Genomic DNA, 14,849 nt, shown 5'->3' on the forward strand with positions numbered 1-14,849 from the left:
GGAAGGTCTGCCACCTGCTCCCTGGCCCACTTTCCAACTGATCCTGGAACACCTGTGGGGTGCTCTGCTGGTGGTTCCCCAAAGCTTGACGCACCTCCCAGGTCTCCCTGCGTTTCCCTGCGAGATCCTGTTACGTGCTGTGCTGCTGGTTCTGATAGCAAAGAGACGGCACACTTTAAGAAGTGTGAAGTTCCTAGGGAAAAGGTCTTCTGACCATGATGAAGTCTGTGGAAAATGTAATGAGAATATTGGACCAATAGCTCAGGCTGATGAAGCCCTCAGGCCACCTGGGTGGAGGCCAGTCCTCCCATGTTACAAACTGTGCTTGTTGGCAATGAATGCAAACCTGAGCAGGTCATCATTTTAGGACACTGTGGACTTTCTGGAAAAGGTACACCACAGCCAGCCTCCTCAACTTTCCCAAGTTACTGATGGAAAACACACCTTTAAAGCATCAGAGGAGGATGGAGAACAACCTCAGCAGAAAGAAACAAATGATCTGAATAACAATGTTGATTTTCCAGAGAGTCTAGAACTGTCTGACCAAGAAATTGAGAGAGAAAAGCGGCGAGTCCAGGAAAAGGAGGAGCTGGGAGGAAGCCTGGAGCAGTCGAAGGCACGAAAGGAGCAGGTCCTGAAAGATAAAGTCAGCAGATTAAGATCCATAGCAGAACACCTGCTGACAATCTTCTCTTCACCTGACCCCCTTGGAGATCACATGGATGAAGGGAGCTCAGACATCCAGCCAAAGAAGGAAGCAGAAAATGGCCATTGCCCTGTCCATGGGTCAGAAGTTGACCTGAAGGGCATCACTGCAACGTGTCCCTGCCACGTCCTGAAGAGGAACATCAAGGAACAGCCAGACAACTGAGGGAAGAAAAGCAAATGATCAAAGAGCTTACAGGACAAATCACGAGTCTCCAAACTGAGGAAGCATCTCTGCAGTGTGAAACTTTACTTCTTGACAGTGAGATTCAGCCGCTGAAGCAGAAACTTCAAAGTCTACCTGATACACATGACGACTATGTGATGCAACTTCACAAAAAATTGTTTAAGGAGGAAGCACGCTGCCTAGGAGTGAAGAAACTTTTCAACGTGTGTAGAGCCATGAACTCCATAATCAGAACCGCAACCTCTCCAAGAAGATAGCCAAAGACATGGGCAAAGAATTGGAGAGAACCACTTCCTACTATCACCAGGAGACCTGCCTCCATGAGAAAAAAAGCTCAAGAAAGCTGGGTGGTAGAGATGGAGAGAAAGCTCAAGGAGCCAAGGCAAGAGAGTGACCACAACAGGCAGATGCTGGCCAAGGTCGAGTCCAACATCCAGCCTTTCCCAAGGGGCCGTTGTGCTCCTGCTGTCCCACCACAACCCACAGAGGCCCGGAGGTGTCAGGGGATCCCCTGGGTCATCAGGCACCACCTCCCCCCCAGAAGGAGGAAGATCATGGCATGAGGGATCAGGGACCTGGGGTCACTTGCAGGTTTGACTCAGCTCATAGCAGGCGCGTCTGGACACTCACAACCAGGACGAAACACCTGCATGTGTTTTCCCTTTTTAGAGTAATTTTGATTTGTATCTTTTTAGTTTAGCTTCTATTACATAATTTATTTTTTATTCATACAGATAATGCATTATAATTTGTAAGATTTTTCAAATAAAGTTTTATTTAATACAATTCTTATGAATAATTTATTTGTATGTCTTGCACCGTCTAGAACATGATAGTATAAATAATGTATTTTAATTTAAATCAAAAGTCACTATTCCTTAAGCCATCATTGAAGTTTAACATAGAGAGAGATGTTTAAAATAATAAAGACCATTTCTGTATGCTATGAACTGTTATTAGAAATCTGTACAGGTAATCTAAAATTTGCCCCCAATAAATTAGATGGGTTTTAAAACACAATGCAAACAAACAAAAAAAACCCTTGAATATACTACCACTGAAATGTCGTAATTTTTTATTAAATGGTCTAAATTCATTGAATAATTTAGAGGAGTTGATATCTTGCACTCATTTTTTGTTTTATTATATTTTTAACCTTTGTTATTTTATTTAAAGTATCGTTTGTTGTTTAGACATTTTTCAGGTTTACGAAGTGAAAATAAAAGTTTTCTACTGACAAATCACATATGCACACACACACATACACACATGTACACACAGACATACACAAACACACAAAGACTACAATGTGGGTTAAGACAATTTATTTGTTATTTCAGTACCTAAGGAAAATGTAAAAATAAAGAGAAAAAAATTTTAGTTAAAAAAGGAAAAGTAAAAATCACACATGTGCAATTTGTGTGTATAGGGACAAGATATCTAAATCTTATACACAGAAAAGATAGTTATTAAGGACAGGGGACCGAGGTAGTAATTTTACTGGCCACTCCCACCTGGATGATGGCGTGGCCTGGTTTCAGGGCTGAACGATGCCAAAGGATGTTTGGATAAGGGACTTGTTATTTATGGTCTCTAAGCTGTGACGGTGAGGAAGCCAGGAAACGATGGCAGGAGGTGGAGGGGGTGGGGTTTTTAGTAAGAACGATGCTGCCAATGAAATGATAAACCCACATTTCCCACCGTCTTGAGCTCAGGAATAGGGAGACAAGTGCGGAAAGTCTGGGCTCCCTCAGCGATGTTCGGGTCGCTCTAAAGATGAGAACGCTCACGGAACGAGGTGAAACGATAGGACCATGAGCACCGACACCCCCAGTTTGGTTCCTGTGGGACTGGGGCCAACAGGTGACAAGGGGGCTCAGGATCCTGTGTTGAGAGCTTCAGAGAGGAAAAGTGATGGCCTGCAGCTGGGTTGTCCCAGGTGCTCTGGGGGCCATGACACCATGTCTGGTGCCACAGCTCCTGGCTGGTGGCGGCTGCGGGCATCTGATCCGGAAGGGCCGGGATGGGTTCAGAGTGAAGAGCAGGTGGAGGATGGGGAGAGGGTTTCCATGGCAACACACGGACGGAGATCAGACACTGAAGAACGTTCTGTCCTTGAAGCCCAGGTGAGCAGCAGCTTAAGGTGACAGAGGACATCAGGCCCACATCACCTGCGTGTCCACCGTCTGGGCGCCCACCTCCCTGTCTACATGCAGAGGGGACCACCTCTGTGGTCTGTGAGGTCTGTGTAGGGTCTCCAGTCTCCAGGTGAGAAGCAGGTCAGATTCAGTAGCTGGTGAGGCCAGAGCAGGATGTGAACCCGAGTCTGCGAAGAGCAACGTCTCCACCCCTTCCCTTCTCTGATCTGCCCGCTCCGTCTTTGTCTCCAGTTGCTTCCCGCCTCCCCTCACTCCCCTTCCTGCCTCTTTCCTCCCCTTTCCCACCTCCATCACTCCTTCCCTCCCTCACCTCCTCTTCCACCTCAATCCAGGTCATCTGCCCGACATCCATCCCAACCCCACACAGACTGAGCATGTGATGGGCGCCAGGCACCTGGAGACACATGGAGAAGTTCTCCCCACCCGGGAGCACTTGCAAATATGCTCATGAAATTACAGTGAACAGGGTTGCGTTTAGTGTTTTCCATTGAGAAAGCAGGTGAGCTGGATATTTTACTCATCTCTCCTTAGTTGGTTTCCATTTCTATGCAACGTTCAATAATCATTTCAAGTAAACCCTGCTGATGCGTGATTCAGGGAGAGGAGCTTCGGGGTGGGGAGAGACGTGCTGGGCAGCTGAGGACCTGCCAGGAACCATCAGGAAGGACAGGGGAGTGGAGGGGAGGGGAGAAAAGTCAGCTTCCCCAGCGGGAACTCAGGCTTTCCCGGATGCTCCCATGATCTTTCAGGGAAGCAGAATCTTCTTCATTGAGAAATCGCTCCCTAGTTTTTGGGTTCATTGTGAACTTAAATCCTCTCTGAGCCATTATTTATTCACCGTCAATCATTATGAGCTTTAACTATGAACTGGGATTTTCCAGTTTAAAGAATAAGAAAGAAATGGGTCAAGTCCTCTGTCATCAACAGGGATGGAGAGATCTTGGTGGAAGAGTGAAAATATCACCTCTCTCACTGATCAGAAACTGATAATATTATTACCAGCCTAAAACACTGCACCTCCTCTTTATTGTTTTAAAATTTCTGATGACTCTTTTTGAAAAAAATACCTAAAATCAGATATCTAAGTGTAGGTCAGATATCACAGATAGTAAAATTTGGGGAACACTGCAAGGAGTGTTTGGGAAAAAATCAAGGGTCCCCGAATATAGCCCGAGGCAGGTTCTCTTGTTCTCACCTGTCCTCCCTCAAGGGTGTGCCTTCTAAGGCCCCGCCTGTGCCCACAGGCACCTGCTCTGTTCATACCTTCCTGTGAGCCTGGTTGGAGGATGCACTGGCTTTGGGAACAGGTCTGACACCTGCCCCCTCCCTGGACCAGAGCTTGACTGTCACCTCTGAGTCAAGGAGGCGAGGTAGCTCCCCACCAGACTCTCTGGATTTGAATTCCAACTCTGCCACTTACTGACTCTGAGTCCTGGGGGAATTCATCCACTCTGTGAGCCTCAATCTTTTCATCTGTTAAATGGGGGAATTCTTCATACCTACCTCATAGTGTAGTTGTGGGGATTCTCTTAATAACACTTGTAAAACTCACAGCACGGTGCCAGCACATAGGACGTACTGTGGCTCCCGGTGGCAGGCTGGTGAAGACCATGGGCCCCTTCTCAGAATCAAATTTTTAAACGCATAATATAAAATGCAGAGGATGACAAATGAAACCAGTTACTGTACATTGAAATGCATGTTGAAATATAGTTGTGGAAAAGTGATCTATGTGCTTTTTATTAACATGTTGTAGAATAAGATCAGTGGCAGGTCTAATAACTACTGCAATTTCAAAGCAGTTACGAGCAGAAGTGGTGTTTCGAGATTTCATAACAGCATTAATGCGGTATGAAATATCTGTGATTTCGATTGGTGACAAAATCACAGGTGCTGCTAATGCTGCTGTAACGTGTTGCCTCCATTCAATTAATGAAGAAAATGCTACATTTTAGTTGGAAGCTAGTGAAAATTAAAATGTTGTGGGTTTTTTTTTTTGCCCATCCAAGTTCATTTATGGACCCTGAAAAGTCACGTCCCTGGGTTTTTCCATGATCACCAAGTGGGGGTCAGAAGGGCGGGGATACTGGAAAGAACTCACCCCTGGTTCTGAGCTGGGACCCCGTGGAAGGTGCAGAGTCACAGAGGAGGACTGGTCCTGCTCCCTCCCTGTGCTTCTCCTAAGGAACAGGTGTTTCAGAAGAGGGCATCTTCTCCCAATCTTTCTCTCGATTTACCTGGATATTCAGTTCAGAGACGCTCTAGTCTCTCAAAGGAACCCGGGGGTGGAATACGGTTTAAATGTCAAGTGCACCAGTCCGCTGGCACAGCCTGGAGAAAGCTCTGGACTCACCGTGGTGCCTGTCACCCAGGACGGGGCGGAGGGACTCGCAGCCCTTTCTCCTGTTATTTAGGTGACATTCTCAGGTTTTCAGAGTTGTGAGATGGTCAGCAAGCAGGGGTATTTAGAGGCTCTTTGTCACATCCAGCCTCTGCTGATTGCTGTCTCCCAGGTCTCACTAGGTGCCAGGGAACACATCCCCTCGGGGAGGCTGGTCTCTGAGCACCGGTAGTGGAAGCCTGATGCTGGCTGCCCCGCATCTCTGCCCCCTTCCCTGCCTTCTGGGAGCTGCCCTCCTCCAAGTGGGAATGACCTCCAGCCCTGAGGTACAGGGTGGGCATGTGACCCCTGCAGGCCCAGGCCCAGCCCTCTTTTACAGATTAGTACAGATGTTAAGAAAGAGGGAACTTCTCTCAGTTTGAAATCATGAACACCAAGAATCCTGTAATCCTGGGGCATCATTGGTCATCTCCTCCCTTTTGGAGATCTCCTATTTGAGAACTAAGCTACTGCAGAGAAAACAGTGAAGCCAAAAGACAGACAGAGCCTGAGTCCTGAGAGCTGGACCCTGGATCCAGCTGTTCCTGAAGTCCCATATCCTCCTCTCTTAAATGCCCTGAGCCATTGAGTCCCCTTTGAGGCTTAAGCCAGACAGAACTGAGTTTCTATCAGTTGCATGTGAATGAATCCTATTGGCTATATTTTTATAATCATTCTGCCAATAGCAAACTCTGTCTTAAATAGAACACTCTGTTCAGAGTCACAGCGTCCATCAGAACAGATAAGGTGAGAGAGCTCAAAGGTGCAGTTGGCCACACCTGGGCTCATGCTTTACAAGTACAAGAGCAGTGACAAGCATCCCTGTGTCTGAGTTTACAAGGCATCCTCCCTCTGGGGTCACCCTCTGTCCAAGGCTGTTGCACTCTCCTTGTGGGCCCTCAGGGAAGGGGATTGTTTGGCCCGGCTGCCAAACTTCCCAGGGAAGACAGCAGGGACCACAAGGGCTCAGCCTTCGCCAATGACCCATCAGCTCCTCCAGGGAGCAGGGCTGGGGCTGGGGGCTCCCACTCCTGTGTGTATAGGGAGCACCTCCCTGCCAGGGAAGCTTCTGGGGAGGTGCTGCCACTCTCCTAGGGGAGGAGAGGCCACAAGGGGCGAGACCCAGGTATTCTGTCCCCAACAGTGATGGTGGTGAAGTGCTCTCTGGATTTCTGACTGAGGGTTACTCCTGGACCTTCGAAACCAGACCTGAGGAAGAGGCAGAAGCTGGTCCTGATTGGAACCCCCATCCTTAGACCCCTAGAAGTTATCAGCAATGCCGGAAGACAAGGCACCTAATCGGACAGATCCATGGAGCTCTCATATCATCCACAATCACAGTTTTTCTGCCATTTCATCCCACACCAACTCTGACCTCAACCTTGGCAAATACTCACTGATGCAATTTGGTCAATGAGTGTCAATGATGGCCAGTTTGGGGCTGGTTTTCTATTTGAACATTCTCTCCAGTTCCCACTGCTGGTGAAATTTCAAGTCTGAATCATGAGGTCAGGATGAACAAAACCTGGGAGATTCAAGTAGTTGTAAGATTAGAACTAATGGGCAGGTCTACATCACATGCCTTCTAAATATCTCATTTCAGGCATCACACAGAACCTTTAAGCTGAAATAAAGTCTCTACCCGCCATTGGACTCTCTGAGTGGGAGGAGACAATAAGGCAGTTCCTACCCCATCTATTAAGATTTATTAAAAACAGGCTGCAGGGCTTCCCTGGTGGCGCAGTGGTTGAGAGTCTGCCTGCCGATGCAGGGGACACGGGTTCGAGCCCTGGTCTGGGAGGATCCCACGTGCCGCGGAGCAACTGGGCCCGTGAGCCACAACTACTGAGCCTGCGCGTCTGGAGCCTGTGCTCCGCAACAAGAGAGGCCGCGATGGTGAGAGGCCCGCGCACCGCGATGAAGAGTGGCCCCCACTTGCCGCAACTGGAGAAAGCCCTCGCGCAGAGGCGAAGATCCAACACAGCCATGAATAAATAAATGAATAAATAAATAAATAAAAATTAAAAAAAAAAAAAACAGGCTGCAGATAAATATATATATATATATTTTTTTTTTCTCCTGGGCAAAGTTAATGCCAAGCCATATCAACTAACTTCTGAGACAAAAAGGTGTAGGGAACAGTGTTTGTGGAATCTGAGACTTGAAGGAGTTCCCTTGACCACCCCCCAAACACAGACTACATCACTGCAACCACATACCCTGCTAGAGAACGACCTATGAGATGCAAACCCCCCATCCAGTTCCCAGGTTCATAACATAATGGTGAGGATACTAAATCCTGGAGGCTTTGCCATCAGTTGGCATAAAACTCCACCCAGAGCTCTTGCCTTACCGCTAAAGGCTAACCCCCTGTGTGAACTACTGTGTTTTGAGTTAGGCCCAGAGGGTCCTCTACCCGTTGCTAGGGCGACAGATCTGCGCCCTCACCCGGGGCTCGCCCAGGCAGCCACCCTCCGGGGAGGCGGCCTTTCCTACCCCCTCCCACAGCTACAAGCTGCTCTACAGCTCCATCATCCCTGGACCCCAGACAATCAAGGGAGGAGGAAAGGCTGCAGACCCCTGGGTGCGGGATGTGTAGACCGTGAATGGTCCATGGCGGGAGGGCAGGACCCCCCGAGAACGGGGGGGGCCATGGTAGACGTGAGACACAATCACCATGGCAACCTGCTCGCCAGCCCTGGCCCTCCCCACCTGTGCTCAGGACACATTTTTCCTTCCAGAACGCTTCTCCTGAGGTGGTCTTCAGGATGTGGTCACAGGCGGGTCTTTCCAACCCTCTGCAGTGTGAGGTGACTGATAGACACATTTGATGCCTGCGCTGGGTTGAACAGCATCTCCCCAAATTCATGTCCACTTGCAACCTCAGAAGGTGACCTTCTTGGAAATAGGGTCCTTGCAGATGTCATTAGTCAAGATGAGGTCATACTGGGTTAGGGTGGGCCCCTAATCCTGCATAACTGGTGTTCTTATGGAAAACAGACACTGACTCACAGGGAAGAAGCCACATGAAGACAGAGGCAGAGACCCAGATGCTGGGAGAGGGGCCTGGACCAGTTCCTCCCTCAGGGCCTCCAGAAGGAAACAACCCTGCCGACACCTTGATTCAGACTTCTGGTTTCCAGATCGGGGAGGGAATAAATTTCTGTTGTTTTAAGCACCCCCGTTGGTGGTCATTTGTTTTTTGTTTGTTTGTTTGTTTGTTTGTTTTAACATCTTTATTGGAGTATAATTGCTTTACAATGGTGTGTTAGTTTCTGCTTTATAACAAAGTGAGTCAGCTATACGTATACATATATCCCCATATCTCTTCCTTCTTGCGTCTCCCTCCCTCCCACCCTTGTGGTCATTTGTTATAGCAGCCACAGGAAACGAATACGGTGCCACATGATAATTCAAAATGGAGGCCTTGTAAAACCTCTAAGCTGGGATTCAACTGGCCTGAACCTAGGACAGAATGAAAAATGTGTCTGATATCTACTCCTTATACTTTTAAGGAAACAGTAAAACAATAAAGAAAAATAACACACACGTGCACACGCACGTGCACACACACACACACACACACACACACACACGCCTTAGATATTTTAAAAGTAATCTTCTAGGGAATGTCCTGGGATTGACACAAATTCATCATGACTCGACCAATGACCTTGAGTTCATAGTTTGCACCTGCGTGTAATCCTGCAAATGCTCCATGAAGACAAGTTCTGTTCTGTTTGCTGTGCTCGGCTCCTGGGAGGCCCGTCTCTGCCCCAGGACAGGCAGGAAGGAAAAGTGAGGAGAGGCAGTCCCACCAGTCCTGTGACCTCAGTCATGTCCTCATAAAGGTCCCCTTGCTGGGACGTGTTCACAGTCTATCCCACTGACTCTCCTTCTGTGTGGCTCCTCGCCTTCCCTGGGGGTGAGTGAAGAGGTGGCTTTAAGTCAAACCTACCAGGAAAAGGCATTCGTGGACCTGCCTATCCTCAAGCCCTGTTATGTGAGCACTTCAGCTGAGCAGCGTTTCACATGCGTGCGCAGTGATGGGGGAGGTACCAGGACATTCCCGATGTGACTCCACCCTCCACTACCGGATGATCCAATCGGACCCAAAATCCCAGCCCGTGGGAGACCATTGGGAAACCATTGAGTCTTTCCCAGGGACAGTCTGAGAGCAGCAGACATCATCCCAATACCTAATAGGAAACATTCACCTGCTCTGAGACCAAAAGGTGCTGCCTTAGCTTTCCTTCCTTCACACCTGTGATCCTGCATCCGCCGGGGTCCTATGCATCACGGGGCAGGGATGCTTTCCTGTCAGAGGTGTGGTGGGGGTCCTCGGTATTTGCTCCATTAAGGTGGGGCTTGGGTTCACCTAGAAAGACCATGACCCTTGTGTTCTCCGCCTGGACCCACGATGGGACCAGCTGACCCTGGGGAGGCGCCACCTCCAGCACATCTGCCTTCCAGTGAATAGGACTGGCCTCAGCCTGGGTCCTTGGTCCCCTCAGTATGAGTCACACACACACCCCACAGGTGTCACCTCAAAACACATCTACATCAGGGATCAGACCAGGGCCGTAGCTAGTGTCCTCAGCTTTGGTGGGGACAGGGGGCGGAGGGAGAGAAATGGGTTACCACAGAGGACTTTAGTACATTCTGAAATGTTCGTTCCTTTTAGGGCAAAGCTTAAAAGGTATTACAGTGTGAATTCTAGTTAAAACTTCACTCTGCAGTGGCCACTGCTGGTATTAAGGTTCAAGTCCAAAAGGACTCCCAGTCTTTCTTTTCTTTAATCTTTTTCTTTTTTATTGAGATACCACACTTGCACTGCAGGTGCTTGAATGTTCGGGGTACCATTCAGGGACCTTTAACATACGTCTCCAGCATGGGACACCTCCCCGAGCAATATGCAGAACTTTCCAGGCCCCAGCAGGCCCCCTGGTCAATAGCAACCCCCATCAATAATCCCCAAGCTGGAGATGGCTGCTGTCCCGACCCCCAGCCCCACGTGTTACTGAACTTCCTGCAGGTGGATTCACACAGTACACGCGCTGGGATCTTCTTCTTTCACTTGACACTGTGTCTGTGACGTGTCCTCGCCTGGAACAACTGTTTGCTTGTTTACTGTGTACCGTCCCATTATGTGAATATAGCACAGTTGATTCAACTTGTCCTACAACTGATGACCATTTGGGTTAGTTCATGTTTGGGACTATTATACGTAAAAATGATTATGGACATTCTCACAAGTGTCTGTTGGTGGCCCGAGCCCCCATCTCACCTGAGTGTACACACACCCAGGAACCACTGGTCATGGAAACACGTGTGTTTACCTGTAGGGGATACAGCAGAACAGTTTCCAAGGTGGTATCACTCTGTCTTCAGCCACGGATGTCTGAGAGCCCCAGCTGTCCTACCATTGTCACACTGGTCAGTCTCTGGAATTTTAGCCATTCTAATAGGTGCACGAGGTAATTTACTATGGGTTCGGTTTGCATGTTCCTCTTGGCTGATAACGTTGGGCACCTTTTCATATGCTTAGTGGGCTCTTGGATTTCTTCTATTACAGGATCTGCAGATTTTTCTGAAAGGGGCTGATAGTAAACATCTTTGTTTTACAGGCCACACAGTCTCTGCCCCAACTCATCAGCCCCCCTGCTGTAGAGAAAAGCAGCCCTTGACCACATGGGAGTGAACGGGTGTGGCTTTCTTCCAATAAAACTATTTGTAAACCAGGTTGGGGGTGGGGGGATTTGGCCTGAGGGGCCTTCATTTGCGGATCCTGCTCTAGGACTTTTGCCCAGTACTTTTGCCCATTTTTTAATTGGTTCGCTTGTCTTTTTCTTAGTGATTTGTGCAGGTTCTCTGTAAGTTCTGGATCCCAGTCTTGTGTTGTTAATCATCTATCATGTTCTGGAAATTAGAAGAAACGATGGTACTGTGTTGGACCACTGCTCCAGCCTTGCCCTCGAGGTTTCTACCACAAGGCCCCTGGGGGATGAGATGACCGTGGTCACAGAAGTCCTCCCCTGACACGTGGACCCGGGGGGGCCATCCTCTGCCAGAGTCACCCCGAGGGGCACACCTGATGCACAGCAGCCCAAGCCCGGGCCCCTCTGCTCCTCTTGCTGCGACTCTCTGAGCCAGGACGGGCTGCGTGAAAAATGGCCCTGACTTGTTCAACTGGACACACTTTCCAAAAGGAACACAAACTCAGTGTGGATAATGAATGTATGTGCCACCAGGAATTATTTTCTCATTTGAAGGTAATTTTCCAGTTCTTCAGAGCACAGATGTTCAGAATGAGGGTGGGGGGTGGGACGCCTTTTCCGTTGTGAGCCAAACCTTCTTAGGCTGGGCCTCAGCTGATGGTTCGATTGGAGGGAAATTGCCCACCTTCTGGGTTGCTTCACTAGCAAAATGACCATTGTCTTTGCCCTGCAAAACCTTTTTCACAGGTCAGCTCCCCAGGGGAGCCGCGGCCAGGTACCAGGTACGAGGGCACGTCAGGGGCAGAGCGTTGCTTTGGCTGTGGGATCTCAGTTGAACAAACATTATCATCTCATTTCGCAGCAAGAAAAATAAACTCAGAGAGGTTAAATGACTTGACCAAGGTCAGAGGTTCAATAACTGAGCAGCCCAAATGCTTTACTTCAAAGCCCAGCCCTTCCCCACTGGACTGTACTCAGATCTCCCCTTACAAAGATTGGGCTGGAGGGGCTGTTTTGGGAAATGTGGTCGTTTCCACCCAAGATAAATGAGACCTTGAGGTCTAAAGGGGGAGTCAAAGGACTCATCACTCAGGGTCCCCAGCAAGCTAGCTGCAATGCTGGATGAGAGACCAGATTTTCTAAGTCCAAAGCTTTCCTCACATATTTTTTTTTCTTATTTAAATAATTTTGATTTTATGACATCAGCCACAGTGTAAGCTGCATAAAAACAGCAATTTATTTTGTCTTTTTCTCCACTGTATCTAGTGTCTATAACAGCATTCATGATTGAGACGCTCCATTTCTTGAACAAATGGACCATAAAAAAATAAGTAGTAAGTGGTTTGTTTTCGTCCTGCAAGAAAGTTTTGATGTTGTCCCTCCCTCTGGCTCCCTCTCAGGTCTCCACTCAGACGGAGAGGGTGGCTGGACGCCCAACTACAGCCGGCACCCAAGGCCAAAGGGAAACGCACATTACCAGGCCTCTTTTCCTTCTATCTTACTAAAATCGTAAGCATGCAATCGTTCATTTCCTTGACAGATTCTCTCATTACAGAGATATATAGAAATATGGACAATTCTGCTTGTTTCATCCAAAGTGGCTTCAGATGGCCAACTATCCTTCCTTTCATTTTACCCATTCCAAACCTACAGCTCCTTAGGAACGTAGGAAAGCTGTTCACAGCCCCTAAATGTGGGATTTATCAACTCGTGAATTGTTTATTCTTGTGCAATTAGCAACATCATTTCTGAAAAAAGGACTGAATTTATGTCATTTTCCTAGCAGTGATTCTGCTTCTTTATGCCTGCTCTCATTTCATACCAAACTTGGTTTATGGGAAGTTTGGGTAAACAAAGCTCTTATGAGTAATTAGTATTTAATTAGTCTAAGTTTCATGTCTGTGTGAGTCAAGGCCTCCTTTTCCAACCTCTGGGACGAATTAAGTATGTCAGGCCTCTGTTTACAGAACAAGGCCCAAGACTGACTCCCCTGGGCATTTCCCAAGTTGTTGTTAGTAGCTAGACCTCTAGATTAAGCTACTAAATATTTTTCTTGGCTCTTGCTGCCGGTGAAAGGGCAAGACTGGTGACCCAGTGATCTAGGTCCTTCTTCTCTGTGTTTGTCTTGTAGGAGGTTCCACCGCCCACCAGCATCCCCACCAAGAAGCTTCATCCTGACAGAGGGAAGGTCACAACACTGCCCTCTGGGCAAAAAGGTCAGGACACTGCCCTTCCCACCACCAGCCTATTTCAAGTGAAGAATCTGGAGTGAGAGCCTCTTTGCTAACAAGTATTTATACCGTATTTCTTTTTCCCAATTTCATATTATGAACATGTTCGAGTACACAGAAAAGGGAAAGGAAGAACACAATGAACATTTGTACACCCACCAGTGAGATTCAAAATGTCAATTCGCCAACCATCAAAATTGTGTTTAACCATTTGAAAGTGAGTTGCCCTTCCAATATTTCTGCATGTATATACTAAAAATAAGGACACTCTTCAATACAACCAAAGTAATACTGTGACAAAAAATTATCATTTCATTTACGTTAGTAAAGTAATTGGAGTAATATTACTCATATTTTTTTTATCCTTTTAAAGCCTATAGTGTCTGTAGTGATGCTTCTATTTCATTCCTGAAGTGGTAATTTGTGTCTTCTCTCTTTTTTTCTGAATAAGTCTAGTTAAAAGTTTATCAATTTCATTGTGTATTTTTTTTTCCAAAGACTTAACTCTGGGTTTCATTCATGTTGTTATTTTGTTGTTGTTTTTCATTTCATTGATTTCTACTTTTATGTTTATTATTTCCTGCTTCTGATTTTTGGGTTTAATTTGCATTTTTTTCTTTCCTAACATTTTAAGATGGAAGTTTAATTTAGTTTTTAAGCTATACCTCACAAATTTTGCTGGTATTTTTATTCTTGTTTAGTTCAAAATATTCTTAATCCTCCTTGTGGTTTCTTCTTTGACCCATGTGTTATTTAGAAGTATGCTGTTTAATTTCCAAGTGTTTGAAGATTTTTCAGATATTCTTCTGTTGTTGATTTCTTACTAAATTCTGTTGTTAAGCAAAGGATAAACTTTGTATGATTTCAATCCTTTTAAAATTTTTTGGGTTTCCCTGGTGGCGCAGTGGTTAAGAATCCACCTGCCAATGCAGGGGACACGGGTTCAAGCCCTAGTCCAGGAAGATCCCACATGCCGCAGAGCAACTAAGCCTGTGCGCCACGACTACTGAGCCTGCCCTCTAGAGCCCACAAGCCACAACTACTGAAGCCCGTGTGCCTAGAGCCTGTGCTCTGCAACAAGAGAAGCCACAGCAATGAGAAGCCCATGCACTGCAACGAAGACCCAATGCAGCCAAAAAAAAAAAAAAAATTTGTTGAGGCTTATTCTATGACTCAGCATATGGTCTATCTTGGTGTATGTTCCATGTGCACTTGAAAAGAATGGTTTATTCTGCTGGTGTGGGTAGACATTTTTATGTCAATTAGGTCAAGTTGGTGAATAATATCCTTACTTAGTTTCTGTTTACTTGTTCTATAAATTATTAAGAAAGGAATGCTAAAATTTCCAACTAAAATAGTTGATCTCCCTAGTTTATGAGACCTGTTAGTTTTGTTTTACTTATTGTATATGTACACATTTAGGATTGTTATGTTTTTGTGGTAAACTGACCTCTATCCGTATGAAATATT

Source organism: Balaenoptera ricei, chromosome 4 (assembly GCF_028023285.1).
Source record: "Balaenoptera ricei isolate mBalRic1 chromosome 4, mBalRic1.hap2, whole genome shotgun sequence".
NCBI classification, from domain to species: Eukaryota; Metazoa; Chordata; class Mammalia; order Artiodactyla; family Balaenopteridae; genus Balaenoptera; species Balaenoptera ricei.